General features: G+C 40.9%; 1 long non-coding RNA gene across 4 annotated transcripts in view; it reads left to right on the top strand.

Annotated features, from left to right (window-relative positions):
* The window catches only part of LOC134166399 (uncharacterized), a 290152-nt gene that overhangs the window by 16685 nt on the left and 257220 nt on the right, over window positions 1-16247 (top strand). For all 4 annotated transcript variants that reach the window (XR_009965854.1, XR_009965856.1, XR_009965857.1 and 1 more), the window contains exon 2: window positions 806-892. This is a non-coding gene — a long non-coding RNA (uncharacterized LOC134166399). The remainder of the gene's footprint in view (window positions 1-805; window positions 893-16247) is intronic.

The following is a 16247-nucleotide window of genomic DNA, read 5'->3' as shown; positions in this document are numbered from 1 at the left end:
GGTGGGCTTTCTTACAACTGCAAGTGACATTTGTATCTGCGATGGCAATGTACCCTTCAAGGTGGTGCAAAAAATCATCGTCAGATTTGAGGAATACTGGATGAGTGGGGCAGTGAAAAGGGAAGAGTCAAAGGTGGAAACGGTGCTACCAACCCAAGTGATGATTTGGGGTTTTGTGTTTTGAAATTTTTAATTTATTTTGGGTTTTATTGTGACAGCCACAGAAATACTCTGGTGTACAAGGGAAAATGAATTCATTTTTGGCCTTGTGAAAGTAAACTGGTGATGAAGCATCACCAAAGTACTGACTGAAGGGAGGAATGGTTGCATAATCTAGCCAAGGTGCAGAAGTACCAGAAGCTGAGGTGGGTTAAGAGTGAGGGGGTCAGGGATCATGGTTGTGGCTGTGACTCAGTGCTAACTCAATTCACATACTTGTATATTTGTATATCCTTAGAGTCATCTTTTGGTGCTCTTTCTTTTTATAGCCTATTATCTGGCCTATTTAGCTGAACATGATATTGCTTCTGTGGTTAGGTTTACTGTTCTGTGCTCGCCATTAATTACAGACATAAATGTCATCATTTGCATATATGGTCTGTGAGTGTGATCAGGTACTGTTACTACTAGTGGTAAATGAATTAAATTACAGCTTTAAGAATGCAGGGTCTTTTAGAAAGCAGGAACAGCAACTCTTAAAAGTAATACTGTGCCTTCACATACAAGCCTGGTACAAATTCTAGTGTTAGGAATAAAGAACTGAAGTCAGGTAATGTGACTTCTTTATTTTTCCTCTCATCTACAGCAGCCTTGAGAGACTTTGCTGTTAGAAGTTTACTGGTTGCAGTTCTTAGGACTACTCCTTCCTGTGATTTGTGTGAAGACAGTTTAGGTGAATACAGTCAAACTTGAAAGAGCTCCGCACATTCACAAGAATCCTTTACAGAAAAATATACTTTGCCAGCAAGCAAAATTGCTGCCTGCCTTCAGTAGGGGTGTCTCAAGTGTACAATTAAGGTGTATTGTAAATTATTCCTTTAATGCTCTAATGTGTTTGACATGCTCCTCCCATCCTGGTCTCTGAAATAAGTATTCAAAGAGCAAGGGGGCCAGTCCGCAGTGGTCTTCTCTCCATGTTTCTTCCAGTTTTTGCTGTGTGTATGGACTGTTGGAACTGACACGTTGCAAGTGCCGCTATAACATTGAAAGTCTATTTTTTTCAATAGAAAAACAGCTTCCAAAAAGTTTACTATGGTATTTGCAGGCATATTGGTAGGGCATTAGCCAGCCTTAGCATGAAGGTCTTGTTCAGCTTTGCAGGTAGTGCAGCTCTTTAGGACTGAGCAATAGCACTTCTCCACGTTGTCAGTCTGTGGGATAGGAGGAAGAAGTTAAATCCTCCTTAACACAAACTCTTACCCTTTGTTCTAGCAAGCTGGAGGAGAGGGTGTTACTGAGCAGTGGCACTAGGTGCTGAAATAAGAATACTCCAACAGTATTTTTCATGAGGGTCACTACATCACTTAAAATAATAAAAGCAAAACCCCAAAGAAACCAAAACCCAACCAAAACCACTTACTGGAGTGGCAGACAAAGCTAATAGCTTTTCACCATTACCATTGTTCTGTGGAAGCATGCTCTGTGTGAGCTTTGGGAGGAGCTGCCTGACTGATCACACTGCCTTGGTGCAGCTCTTTGGGTTGGGTGGTATGTGTGTGTGGAAGGCTGTACTAGGTACCCAAGGTTTTCCTTTTTTGCCCGTGTCTAATGCTGTAAAGAGAGTCTTTTTGTCCTCTTCTGCTCTGAAACACACGTGCATGCTTGATCTGGCAAGTGGAAGACGAAGTTTTGTGTTGGTTCTCATGTAATTTTGGAAGGCCTGTAGGCAGTAGAACCGGTGCAACTTGATTTGCTATGGGTTGGTCACATCCCAGCAGGTCGGGTGGTCAGAGGCAGATGATCCCTGTCAAACCAAAGGCGGCTTGAAATGCAGGAGAACATTTACCTGTACTACTGTCAATAACAACATTAAGACACACTCCATTTTACTAAGGTAAATTGTAATTGCTGATTGATACGGTACTAACAAAATTCAAGTCCTAGCAGGACCCTTAATTTTTTGACTGAAGAGAATATAATACTTATTTTGCATTAAAATATATACAGAATTATTAAAAATATAATGTAACAATTACAAAATTTAGAAGTATTTTACATTTCTCCACCATTCTGGTTTTGTGGTTAATTGTCCATGTGGGCAGTTTCTCATGTTACACAGTGACCTGTTAATGTTTAATTTCAAGTTAGACACATTGGAAAATGTAGGAATCTGCTGTGATTAACATTATTTCATGTTATAACTGACACCCTCTTGAGTGTTTCTTTTCCAGATCTTATAGCTGCAGAAGGGATATAACTATACTATTTTTCAGGCATTATTGTATGTTGGAATATCATAAGCTAAGGAACTAAAGGAATAAAAGTTCAAAGGTACTTTTAATACATGTAAATTTCCAGTTGCTGTGAAGAATCTGAACTGAAGCATGTAATCCACTGTGAGTTGTGTATTAATCCTGTGGAATTTGCCTGATATTTAAGTGAACAAACACACCAGTAAGAACTTTCTTTTGCTGCTACAGGGCCACAGTGATCTTGCAGCTTGTATAGGGAGGTGGGGGGAAAAAAAGATGCTCCATCCTGGTCTGATGTCCTGCTGCAGTTGTTACTATTTTTTTTAAACTCTTACATAATATGTTAATGTAAGATGTTAGAGTAAGGGCAGTAAATACTAATACTGCAGTAAAAGTGATGCAGTTGGCATGCCATTACCTGCAAAGACTGAACATCTAAATACGGCAATATTCTTTAATGTAGAACTGTCAGGTACTGGAATTAAACTCTATTGCACTGGAGATTTTCCACTGTACTTTCTGTTTAAAGAAATTCATACAGTTAAAAGGAGTTACAGTGGGTTCTTTATCTCCCACAAATCCAGGGCATAACATTTTTAGTGTGAGGAATGTGGAATAATAGGCTTATACTCTGAATTAGCTAAGGGCTACATCCAAAGCTACAGCAATTATGGACCCTGCTACCTATGCTTAAAACAAAACCTGGTTTAAGTATCAGTATTCATTGTGCTTGATAGTAAGAGAAGAGGCATTGTGATCGGATCAGAAGCCAGTGGTGTGTGTAAAGAGTCAAGGGGTCAGGATCTAGCTAAGTTTATTTCCTTTGGGTTTGCCTTTGTGTCACAGGAGGCTTTGCCACAAGCCTGCTCCCAGTGGTTCTTGATCCACCTCGTGATGGAGCTGGATGGCGGGTCCCAAGGGTCCTGGGAACCCCAAGGCAGCTGGGCTAAATGGTGCTGCCAGAGTGGGGGCTCTGCACAGCACTGCAGTCCTTCCATCGGGTGCATTTCTTACCCATCCATTTCTTCCTTGTTATTTACAAACAAATTTTATGGACCTTTTGCATTTTTAGAGAGGAACATCTGCAGCCTCAAGTACCTGCTGCATTTTAGAACATTATTAGCAAAGTGAAAAATGGGTATTCTCAGAGATGCTGAGAATAAAACAGTTGTAATCATTGCAGTATTCCTCCCTGCATTTTTTGACCAAAATGCAGTAGCAGGAAAACCCTTGTAATTTCTTTTCAGAGCTGTATCTCTGATATACATGGCCAGTATATTTCATTTAAGAAGTCAGTGGTTTTGATTTGTTAGTGGAAGGACTTGAAGAGGGAAAATGTTCAACTTACAATGGCAGGGAGAAGGGGAGGAAATCCTTTCGAATGACTCGGTGTGAAGGAAAGAGGTTGAGCTTTCTTTCAGTGGGACTGTTGTTATTCAACCAGAAATGCTCTGTTTGCCCTCCTGTAGCCCTGGTAAGTTCTTTGGGAGCTCACAGAATTTAAAGGCATCCCTTCCAAGTACAGTTCTTGATGGAAATAGGAGAACTCTTATAAGGGTTTTAAACTGAATTCATCCAGAGAGCTTTGGCGTTTCCAGTGATTCCCCATCTGAAACAAAACCCCAAAACAAGAAGTCTGTGATCCATAGCTGATGCAAGTATTTTGTATTTATTGCTATTCACAGGGAATTAAACAAAAGTTCAGGAAGCACAGTGAATGTGAGATTTGGGTTCCTTTAATAAAAGGGGTTAGCACTTGCTGTTTTACTCTTGAGACATATACTTTGGGTTTTTACAGTGAAATGTGTGTGCAGCCTCATCATGATTTCAAAGGTCTTTAATTAGAAACCATGGTTTTGACCAGACAGGCTTGTTGGAAATTGTCTGGGAAACTTGTGGAACCTTCTGTGCCTGCCGGAAGCCCACATGGATTACAACCTGGAATACAGATTCACTGAGTACGTTAGTATTCCTTGTGTATGCATCTTTGACTACCCCATCTGAATTCCCAGTTAGTGTGAAGAAGTAATGCCTTGCCTCACTCATGGCCTTGTTTAAGAAGCTGGCCATACCGGCAACAGGATTAAAGAGAAGTCTGAGGGTTTTAAAGTAGGCGGTTGCTATTCAGTGTGGAAGTTACTTTTGGATACCTATTCCCATGAAAACGTGTGTGTTTTACTATTGCTAAAAACAACCAGGGCCCAGAAAATGAGCTTTAAAAAGTTCTGTTATCTTTAATCTGCGTTCTGTGTTGCTGCGTTCTCTGGAAGCTGCCTCCTTGCAGAGGCTCTCTGCAGTTGTAATAACTTCTCAAGTTTAAAACTGAAATACCTGCAAAAAACCCCTCCCAACCGGTTGCCAAGAATGATAACAGCAAAGAATACAGCCCATGTGAAATGGGTGCATGGTTGAACATGGCTAAGAATGAAATCAGCCTTTAACCTGCCTGCAGAGCTTCATCATGGCAAAGCTGCTCCTAGTGTGCACAGAGGAAGAGTTTACACTGTTGTCTGAGCAGTGGTGTGAATGTGAATTGATGATCCATATTTATTTGGAAGGAAATCTGGTTAACCCAGCCCTTGATAGGCATTTCTGATCTCCTTCCTTAACTTCTGTATGGTTCTGAGCTTTGTCTTTTTAATGAAAGAACCAGGAACCAAACCCAGATTTGCACTGTGGTTCTCAGGTGTGCGCAGGTGATGCTCCAGTGGCGGTCTTGGTCAGAGGGGAAAGAAGGGAAAAAGGAGAAGGCAAGGGAACATTTTCATGGGATTATTCTCTAAAGTGGCCTGTGAAATATGGCTGCATTGTGTTTGGAACCACAGGATGCTGGATGAATGGTAGCTTGTGTGGAGGTCACTGAAGCTTCTGCTTTTCACTCTCTTGCTCCTTTGCAGGGTCTCCCAGGTGGATTAATTTGGGTGGGAGGGGGATGTGTGAGAATGTGGACAGTCACTTAGAGTGCAGCCTGGGTATTCCTCTTCACAGGAGGCTCTGAAATGATGAGTGGGCAGGCAAGGAAATGCATCCCGCTGGGTTGGGTATTAAATGGTTACCAGCTGAGCAGCTGGTAACTGCTTTCTTACCCTCTTCTGTTACTGTTGCCCCTCCAGTATTCAGAATTGTCACTTGTTAGAACTTTTTTTCCCCTTGCAGGTAAATAACAAGTTACTCAATTCTTTTTGAGCTTTTTTAATATACCCTTTAATACATGAGTTAAATCTGGATTCTCTAGGTGCTGCTTTGATGAAATAAGTAAAGTATTAGTTGTAGTGCAAGTTTATAGCGGATTTAACGTGGATAATTGGTTTGGTGAGGGCCAGGGTGGGCTGGTGGGGGTCAGTGGGCATTGCACTTCTGGGGTTTGAAGTTTGCCAAGCTATCACTGCTGGGGGGCTGGAGGAAGCTGGGGCTCACAGTGTTCCTTGTCATGATTAGGGGTGAGGGGAGCCCTGGAGCACTGAGTAGGGGGCTTGCAGAGTCTCCCTAGGAAACCTCTCCCATGTGAGGTCTGGCCTTGGAGGACTTCTGCACAGTTGTGTTGGGATACTTGTACGCCTGTGCTGCAAAGAAGGAAAATAGAAAACCACAGGGAAGCCAACTTCCTCTTCCATGTAGGTAGATGGTAGTTCAAGTAACTAAAGGGTGATTTGTGGTTAAAGTCCCAACTTTCCTAGAGAAATTTATTCAGTCTGTATTAGCTTTTATTCTGCCCTGACTTCCTGTTTTTTTTATCTCTTGCTGTATATGGTAGCGAACAGAACTGATTTTCATTTGATCTCAACAAAAGAAAGGAAGTTTTTTTCAGTAAGAAAATCAATCACTGGAACAATCTCCCCATGGTTGTGGTAGTGTCCTCGTCACTGGAGGTTTTCAAGGCATGACTGGACAGGGTGTCAGATAATGTCATTGAGGCTTTCTTTCCCATGAATAGCTGTATGAGGTGGTTTTCCATGGCTGTCCTGTGATTTGTGATGGATATACATCAATGTGGAGTGATTTTGGATAAAGATCTTAGAGCACCCATCTAAATCTTAGATCAGTGCCATGGTGAGGCACTGGAATGGGTTGCCCAGTGAAGTTGTGAATGCTCTATCCCTCGCGGTGTTCAAGGCCAGGCTGGACAGAGCCTTGAGTGACATGGTTTAGTGTGAGGTGTCCCTGCCCATGGCAGGGGGGTTGGAACTGAATGATCTTAAGGTCTTTTCCAAGCCTTAATGTTCTATGATTCGCAGCTTGCATAAACTTTCATCCTGGTCTTCACTGTAGTAATTCCACTTGGATAGAAACTGTTCGCTGCCTTTCTGTGTTGCTTTGATGTTATACTGTTGATGTTTAACAAGTGTAGTGGGTTGACTTTCCACATCTGTTCCGTTAGCGCTGACCTGTATGTTAAAGCTTCGGAAGGTTCTTGACAAGATTAAGGGCTCAATCCTGCAGATACTTACCTGGTAAGTTTTATTTAATTCAGTAGAACCTTACTGTCTGGAGAAGGCACTACTCATCTGGGGTCTGTGCTTTCAGAGAGCTTCCAGTATCTTTGAGAATTACAGCGCTGAATCATTTTCTCATTTAGCAGACAGGAAAACCTTCAAATGTCTGAGAAACCTTCCAAGGGTTTCGTGGTGATGAAGTTTAGAAGTGGCCACGGTCTCTCGTGAGGAGACACTGTCGTGTTGAAGGGCAAAAGGAGAATGGAAATTCTGCTGAAGCAGCAAGAGAGAATGCTTCAGGGAAATGATAGGACGTTTTGATTAAACCTGCTGAAGAACAAATTTCTCTTGTTAAGGGGAGGTAGAGGGGAATTGTTTCAGCTCAGTGGTGTTCCCCCTCCTCCCTTTGGCTTCTCTGAGTAACTGAAGTGTATAGAAGGTTTTTAATTTTCTTTCCAGATTTATGTGTCCGTAACCTAATTAAAGCATCACCTCTATGCTGCATTTAGCAAGAGCTTCTATACACAGAGGGTGATGGAATTTTTTAGCTAACGATGGCATAAGAAATTACTTTCTGCATACTACTCTTCTACTTTATAACCTCCATCATCAGTATTTCTAATGCTCTGCTTGGAAATGGTATTTTTTAAAAGAGCATTTGGACAGTGGTTGTGTTAAAACAAAGAGCATTTGGACAGTGGTTGTGTTTGTTCTGTCCTAACGATGGGTTGTCCCAATGAAAATTCATGTGTTGCACTGCTAGCCAGTGTGGACATGAAACAGAAAGGCAGTTCTGCCCCATATGTGTCACAGGTTCTTTTCCACAGAACACTAGCACTTGAGAAATGTCCTAGTAGTGCAGATCAGTGGTGTTCTTCGAAAGATGTAGTAGTGGAGGATGGTTTGTTCTCCTCTTCTGTGGCAAATAAACCTTGCCTGCTAAATTCTAAGAATACCAGGGAACAAGTTGTCCAGCATCTCGAGTGCTGTGTAGCATCAGTGCGAACGGAGATCCAAGTTGGAAGTGGGAAGGGAAATAGATAAGAAAACCAAGATTTTACATTTGGCCTTGGCCAAAGTGCAAGCATCTGGTTGAATTTAACTTTTGCTCCATTACTATTACTTGGTGACTGGTGTTTTTCTTTCTCCTGCATCTGTCTCCAGGAGAGGCAGTTTATTAATAAGATGGTATTTTATTAGACTTCAGTAGTACTTCATAAACCAACTCAAATTGCTTTAGAAATATTTATTAAACTCTGAAGCCCCCAGCTATGAAAACAAGTTCTCACTGGTATATTGGAATCATTGGAATACATCAAATACTTGGGATTTAATAGCTCATATAGTACAAATAAAACCTCCAAATATAGTAGAAAACAAAATAACAAGCAATAAGAAGTTTTTGATGTTGCTTTTTCATCATGCCATGTGGAAAAATCTAATAGTTTTGAAAGGTTAAGTGAACATTCAAACCATACCCCATTTGTTTAAGTAGTACAAGTTCTTCCAGGTTAACGCAGAAACTGATGGTAAGGTAAGAATGCTTTCTGTGTATTAGATGCACAGCCTAAAAGTAGACATTCATCAGTCTTCAGCAGAGAAAAGTTAACTTCTTCCCCTTTCTTTTCTCCCTCACTCCCATTTTGCGAAGAGAGTTTAGTCTTACACTTAAAGCAGTTGGTAGGGACTCGTGAATCTTGATTTTTATTTCCAGCTCTGAGCTTGTAAGTGTAATGCTGAGTGATTGTGTAATTCTCTTTTAAATACAAGTTCCTTAATGCTGTTCCACAACTATGCAAATTATGGTTGTCTGGTTTGTGTGTTGTCTGCCTTTTTTCCTTCTCGTTGCTGTAGATAAAGGCTCAAACTTTGGTCTGATTTCTTTAGATCTTCTTATAAAACTCTTTTCTCTCTTTAATAAAAACTTGCAGTGGTCATAAATAGATTGGTGACATTTGGCTTTTCTAAACAGAAAATGTCTCTCCACAACATCCTCATCATTCAGAGACAGGATTTTAAATGCCCTAGTTTCTAGACAGGAGCCTAACATAAGTAGCTTTGCGAACACGAAAAGCAAGTTATAGGTCTGGTATTTTTTTGTGTATGTCTAAAAAATCTGGGTAGTGCAACAGAAGTATTCTTAGCTTCAGTTCAGGGTTAAGTTCCATCATCTTGTTCACCTATTCAGTGTGATATGAAGCACGGAATTTATACTGTAGCTTACTGATTTACGAAAATACTTGACTCCTTCCTTTCCTGAAAGAGAATATATATACCTAAAATTCATATATAAAAAGGTATGTAGAGAGATGGGTATATATATATATGTGTGTGTGTCTCAGCTTTGGAGATAAAGTTATAAAGAAAAATCAACAGATGTTGCAGTCAGACCTGAGAGAAGCACATAAAACTTTAACTTCCTGTCTTCTATTTAACGTTGAGAATTTCATGCACTAGTCGGGTCAATTCAGGTACTTTAGTGTTTGATGAATTACTCTTTCCCTTTGGAAAGGTAATATACCACAAATAGCAAGTAATTTTTTCATGTTGACAAATGGCACATTTAAAGGAAAGAACAAAACTCCATGCAATCACATTTCTTTAGTGAACCTCTGCTGTTGTCTTGCCTGTTCTAGTCATTGACGTTGGCTACCTTTTCTTACTTGCTTAGACCATATATGGATAAGCCCCAGGAGGAAAGTGATGGGCTCAGAACTGTTTTGGTGGTAACAGTTCCTGAAGCACAGCTAAGACTGTTGGTCAGAGATATTTCATCACGTTTACCGTGGTAGCTAGCTACAGGCTGCCAAACTTAAAGTTTGTTATATTTGAGTAGGTAAAGTTGTTAAAGCCCTTGGAAGATTAGAACAGTGCTATCTAAAGGTTAAATTGTGTTTTGATGGGAGAGAATTATGTAAATTGCATTCCCTTGCTTTTTTTCCTACCACTGCTTTCTCTGCTTTGTCTGAGACAGGATGCTATTGCATGTGTGTACTCACTCAGCCCTGGCCGAAGGCCATGAACAGGTAACCTGTCAGGTAACCTGCCTTTCCTTCTGTACTGCTTAGAGGGTGCTGACTGTGTCATGCACCCAGGCAGGTCTCTGCTATATTGACTCTGAAAAGGGCCTTGAGATGCCTCGATGTATGATTACTTCAGTTACAGGAGCGGGTTTCTCTTTCTCCTGCTGTTGTAGTGCATGCTCATTTGAAAAGGAAAAAGGAAGGAAAAGCATCTTAGCCTCAGTGACATGAATGGGGCTGCTGCTTTGCCCGGGCTTTCGTGCTGTGCCTCTGGGAAGTGGGTTTTGGCTGGACAATTGCCCGGCAGCACACTAGCAGCAGCCCTGGAAAGCGTCAGCTATGTAAGAGTTACTTCATGGGCTTTGATTGATGGTCTCACATCCAAGCTTCTGGTGAGGGTGCAACCCTTGAGTGCCCTTGGGCATCCAGTTCTGTGATTTTTCCCTCCTTTTTCCTTTTACTTTACTGCTGAGACTCCACTGAGCTTTCATGTAATCAAGATGCTTTTTGACTAAGGGCTATAGGGATAAGACTTGAGCTAGACACAACTCAGAACAGCAGCTATAAAGGAAATAAGCAAGGTCTGCAGTTTTCTCTGCCACACAATTGCTGCATAATGTTGTATGTTTTTATAATGAGGCCAGCGTTCAACTCCAAGACAATCTCCTACTGTGTTATAAGTTGCTACTGTATTTCTTAAAACTGGAATGAGGAATGGCTGCTTTGCAGGTGCGGGGATGTAACCAGTGGTGGAAAATGTTGATGTGGCCAGCAGTGTAGTCAGAGATGCGTAAAGGATGGAAACTCCTGTGTAAGTTTTCAAGGTTTTGAGAACTTCTTTCAGCTGGGGAACTAAAAGTTGGAAAATACTTTTCGTAAAGGCAAATTCCACAATAACTTCTGAAGGACTGATCAGAATTGTAGTCATAGCCTTTCCGTTTTATAAGGGCAAACTTACGAGAAAAGAGTATCTGTTCTGAAACATCAAACTTGGGAGCTTGACACTGAGTACAATTTCCAATTTTATTGTAAAACGGGGGAGAGGTAGAAGTAGATGTTGTTTTTCTTTTAGACTAGTTCTCTTAAAGTTTCCCTGATTTAGCTCTAATTGTAACTGTCCAATGATCCTGATGATAACTATATTGCTGATCTTTATTATAATGGAGTATACAGATTTCAATTAAGATAAAGGTCCATCTTGTTGTTTTAGGTCCTTTCTCTTTAGGAAGCATTTCTTTGTTTATGCTCTTAAGTAGTGAGTGATGGAGAGATAACATACATGGACGTTAGTTGACATGTCAAAGGTTTTATACAGCAGGTCACCCATTAGATAAAACATACTCTGAATGATGATACAGATTTCTGTCTACATTAGACCACCAGTCTCTGCCAAATGTGCCTGCAAGCCTAGCAGAAAGATAATGCACTAAATCTTTCAGTTGATGTAGTCATGATTTCTTTTTAGATCATTACTCCAAATGAGGTACAATTCCATGGGCAATTCTTTCTGTAGTTAATAACGTACTAAGCAGTCCTTGTGATACCCTGTGCTGCACATTGCTCTTCTGCTGCACAGCTTTGGAAATAATAAAACCACTGAATTTCCAGGAGAAAGGAAGAAAATCAACACAGCACTTCAAGCCATTTAGTGCTTTGTTCTATTGTAAAATCATAAGTATGGTTCATTCATTAGAGTGATTATTTTGTTAAAAAATGAAACCAAGTATAGAATTTTATTATTCCCCCACCAAATAGGCATTTTCTCTTTTTTTTTATTCATGCTTCCACTTCCTTCTGCATTACCTTGGTTTCTGAGTGCCAGCGTGCGTGTTACCTGGAGCTGTATGTACTAATACTTGGGGCAGGGTGAGGGTTTTGTGTTATTGTTTCATAAATGTGATGATGTTGTGTAATTTAACGTGTTTCAGGCATTCTCCTGGGTGCTAGCGTTAAAAGCTGTTACAATTTGCAATGCTGGGGAAACGGGCTGGTAGGAGTTTCACGCGGAGTTGGTCCATGGGTGGGCAAGAAAGATGGTTATGGTGCTGGGGTGGGTGATGTATGAACTGGGGCTGAGGGAGCTGGGTTTGTTCAGTCTTCAGCAAAGAAGACAGAGGGTTGATTTTTGTGGCTGCCTACATCTGTCTGAACAGAGGGTATAGAAAAGACAGTCTGTTTTTTTGTGCAGTAGAAGGAAAAGAGGTAGTGGACATGATTTACAAAAGGGACAGTTCCAGTCAGATACCTGCCCTGTTTTGAGCAGGGAGCTGGTACAGGCGATGACGAGAGGTCCCTTCCAACATAAAGTAGTCTGTGAGTCTGTAAATTTATTAGGCTTTCTGTTGTTGACAGCTGAAGGAGGTTTACAATAGCAGATAAGTCTCAGCACCCACGTCCTTAAATTGTTTGGATTTGCCGAGTGATTTGTCTTAGTTTATGCCTCATATTATCAGTTTGTGAAATACTCCGCGAATAAAGCTTACCCACAGGGGTACTGCGATTTAATCAGCGTTTGTCAAATGCTGTGGAATCCTCCAAGGAAATGCATTATTTCTACATTTTCCCAAAAGACTCTTTCCATTTATTATGTGGCTATATACACTGTTTTTCCATTGTTACTAGTTTGTGAATACAGTAATGACAGGTGGGTCTTTTTTCAGGACAGAAAACCCTCAAAGTGGCTCACACATGAGTTGTTGACAAAGATTGCCTTTAATTTGTACTGTAAAAGTAAAGATGGTGATGAGCATGTGTTTTTTTTAAGGGCTGTCGCATCGTATATTCTGATACTGGGGCAGAAAGACACTTCTGGCATGATGATTCTAATTCAGGCATATGAAAAATGAGCAGCCATGAGTTCCAGGTTGAGCAAACTCCAGAGCAATGTCAGAGACATTTTTATGAATCCCTTCCAGTTTAAGTGTAGGGATTTTCTCATTTAAATATTAGTTTGTTTAACAACTGCATTTGGAGTTTAGTAAGACACTTTGCCCCTAAAGTGAACTGAAAATAGGCATTGCAAAGGTAACAGCATCTGGCCTGCAGTTTATTTTTCACTGATAGCACTTGCTCAGGTGGCACATCAGCATAGGTGTGATTGCTACAGCATGCTCCATTATTGTAAGCGCAGCAAAGAGTCGGGCTTAAACACATCAGCCACATTTCATATGGTGATGGGGGTGCTGTACTTAGCAGATGATTTCTTGAGAGCTGCGAAGACCACTTTATGCAAGCTGAGTTTGGATGCCGCAGACATCTCTGCACTGCTGTTGTGAACACTGAAAGGTTGGAAGAAGGTCTTGGAAGAGTCCGTCAGGGGCTGGTTTGGGAAAGCAGATTAACACAAGTGGGTAGAGGTGGTACTGCTTGGCTAAATGATGGCAGTGGGCCCAGATGAATTAAATGGCAGTTGTCACATAAAGTGCTCACAGATGACACAATAGAGACAAGAGTGCATGGTTAAGGGAATGAGAACACCAGATTACTTGTCTTTTCCAACCTAGTTGAGTCTGTGATTCTTATGATTCTATTAAAGATATAATAGAAATGGCAGATTCCCTCTAACCTTACTCATTTGCAGCTGTAAAGTAAGATGGGATTGTGAAGTTCATATCATGTAATTTAGACATCAAAAGCATGTTTGTTTAATTCTGGACTGATCACTCCTAGTTCCTTTATATTCTCTGGAAGCAACTAATTTATGTCCTTTTTAGATGTTAATTGCCCCTGAGGTGCCATTGACTATTGAAGAGATCTCTGCTGAAGTGCAGAAGCAGCTGGGGTGGCCAGTTCCAATGCAAGCATCCACATTTATCCCGATGAATTCCACTATTAGTCATAGCCTTGTGAGGATAAAAACTAGAAATTTGCTTCAGAGCTCATGCTTAATTCTGACACTCTGCCCTAACAATAGACTGGGTTTCCCGTACAGTGTTGTGGAGGATACAGAACTGAGTTTTTATGGCTTGGCTATATTATATTTTAGCTTAGTAATGCATTTAAGTAACTTTAGGTCTGGCCAGATTATCTATATCTGATGACTGATGTAGATTAATTGGGAGACTGCAAGTCTGCCTGTCCAGAAAGAAATGCGTTTTCCTACTCTCTGCTTAAAAGAAATGAGATTTTAATCAGGAGGTTGTCTCCTTTATGCCTGTTTGTGGCCCAGGCAGATGGTGCACTAATCATCCTTCCCAATACAGTGCATTGAGTATAAATAATGTTAAAAACGAGGCCATGGAACAAATAATCCATAAATTCTGTAGTTGCACTGCGAGAAAGGCTTCCTCCCGCCACCCCAGGGTTCTGTCTGGGAGACAGAGTGGTTGATAGAGCTGCTCCATCTTGATCTGACAGGCTGGATTTGGGGTTGACAAATAGGGTTTCATTCTTGTTGTAAATAGGCGTGCATATAATACATGTACTTCCATTGTTTACATTTAAATTAAGATCTATCTTTCTTAATTATTTCCTCCCCAGTCTCCAATGGTACTGCAATTTAAGATCAGTTGTATTTCACCAGAAGGAGATTATAATTCACCAAAGAATATCTTGGAGCAGAAGGCTGGACAAAACTCTCTGGTTGGCATTTAGTGAAAGGGATATGAGAGGCATTTCAATGAATTTTCATTACATTTGATGTCGCAAAGTACATTTGTTCTTCTGATCTCAATTTCCTCCAAACAGTAGGTTATTAAATTTGCAGCAGACTGTACAAATCCAAACAGTGTATTTTGGATTTTAGAAGATTGATCTGGGTGTCTAAGATAAGGCAGACCTCCAGTATACAGCTAGGGGTCTTATGAGTAAGAGGAGCCCAGGCAAACCTTGTAGGCTAGCTGCACCTTGGGTTATTGAGGAAAGCAGCAGACCAAAACCCCCATTACAGTAAATTCTGGTATGACCTTCTACTGTGATAACCCATTGGTCTATGAATGTGAGCAAGATAAATCATCTGTCAAAAAAAAACCAGTAATTTTTCATGCCACACTCTGCTCTCACCCTGTTCTAGCCCATAGGCTACCATGGAAGATAGTAAGGAAAAAAATTAAAGGAAGAACTAAACTTAAATTCCATTTGTAACAACTGGAATACACTCTGCAGTTGGGGTGGGTGGGTTGGTTGGTTGGGGTTTTTTCTGTCATAAATGCTCTTTTGGTACACAGCTGTAGGTGTTACCTCGTTATGGAAATGAGGAGAGCCCCAACCTTCTGCTAGTCTCAGAGGGATGGGACTGAGCAAGGGAAGACAGATCTAAAGGGCAGATTGAGTGGCTGGAACTACCCAGCCCACCTTTCTCTCTACCTTTGTATCTGGGTAAAAGTGAGTCTTCCATTGTCTTGGTTAAAACATACGCTTTTTCAAGTACACCCAATACCCCGAGTATTTGAGTATTTACATAAATGTTACCCTAGGAACATTTCAGACTCTGCACTTATTTAAGTCTGAGGCCCAGGGTTTGTGTGCAGGACAGGGAAGCGAGGTCTTAGCACACGAATAGTGGTGCTTCTCCCGTAAGTCAGTGATCAGGTGGAGCTTGCCTCCCAATGGTCACACGAACGGGTAGCCATGGGCACAGCGTACCTGGGGTGACATAGATCTTGCTGAGGCTGTTTATGTTTTTCATGGTACAGAATTAAGCTATTTAGAGGTGTGCTTGCTGGAAAAATGCTCCCTTATGGTGCATTGACTGGAAATGCTTCAGCACTTGCTTAACAAAAAAGGTGGAAGGTATCTGACTCCTGTCTCTCACTCTTGGGCCTTGCTGGAGGCTTTTCAGAGGCAGAAGGTTCTCCTACTTTCCAAATGGGTGGTTTTTCTGCTGTGTGCATTTCTTGAGCAGCCAGTGGTTTACAAGTCTTTCTGATGGATTTAGATATTGAAGGGTTGTCAGTTCATGTGAACTAAACAACATCTACTGCTTGGGATGCTTTGACAATAACACCTGAAAATTTAAGTGGAGGTCAGTAGTTGTCTGAGTTACTCAGATACTAATTGGGACTGCCTGGATGCTTCCTTACTTAGGAAATGTTCAGACTGTTTTAATGCATTTGGTTTTGTATTGTGTTAGTTTATCAGTTCCTTTTATTTCCTAAGGGGTCATTTTGTTAATGCATATCATTGATAAAAATGCATGAATCAAACCCCAAATCTATAGTGTCACCAAATCTCTGCAGCTTATTAAAGGAGGGAATGAATGTAGGGCACTGGAGAAGGTGACTGGATGCCTCAGGCTCAGCCTGACACCATAGCACTGATGCTGAAAGTAACATTAAAATCGTTAGTAAAGTACACTGAACCTACCACCAGTGATAAGGCCAATGAACTTTGCTACTGTCAATCTATATAAGCTGAAAAAAAACTAATTTAGAAACTACAGG

Source organism: Pezoporus occidentalis, unplaced genomic scaffold (genome assembly GCF_034315485.1).
Source record: "Pezoporus occidentalis ecotype Australia unplaced genomic scaffold, CSIRO_AGI_Poc_V1 ctg26, whole genome shotgun sequence".
Lineage (NCBI taxonomy): Eukaryota > Metazoa > Chordata > Aves > Psittaciformes > Psittacidae > Pezoporus > Pezoporus occidentalis.
This window is presented reverse-complemented; position numbering and strand designations above follow the sequence as displayed.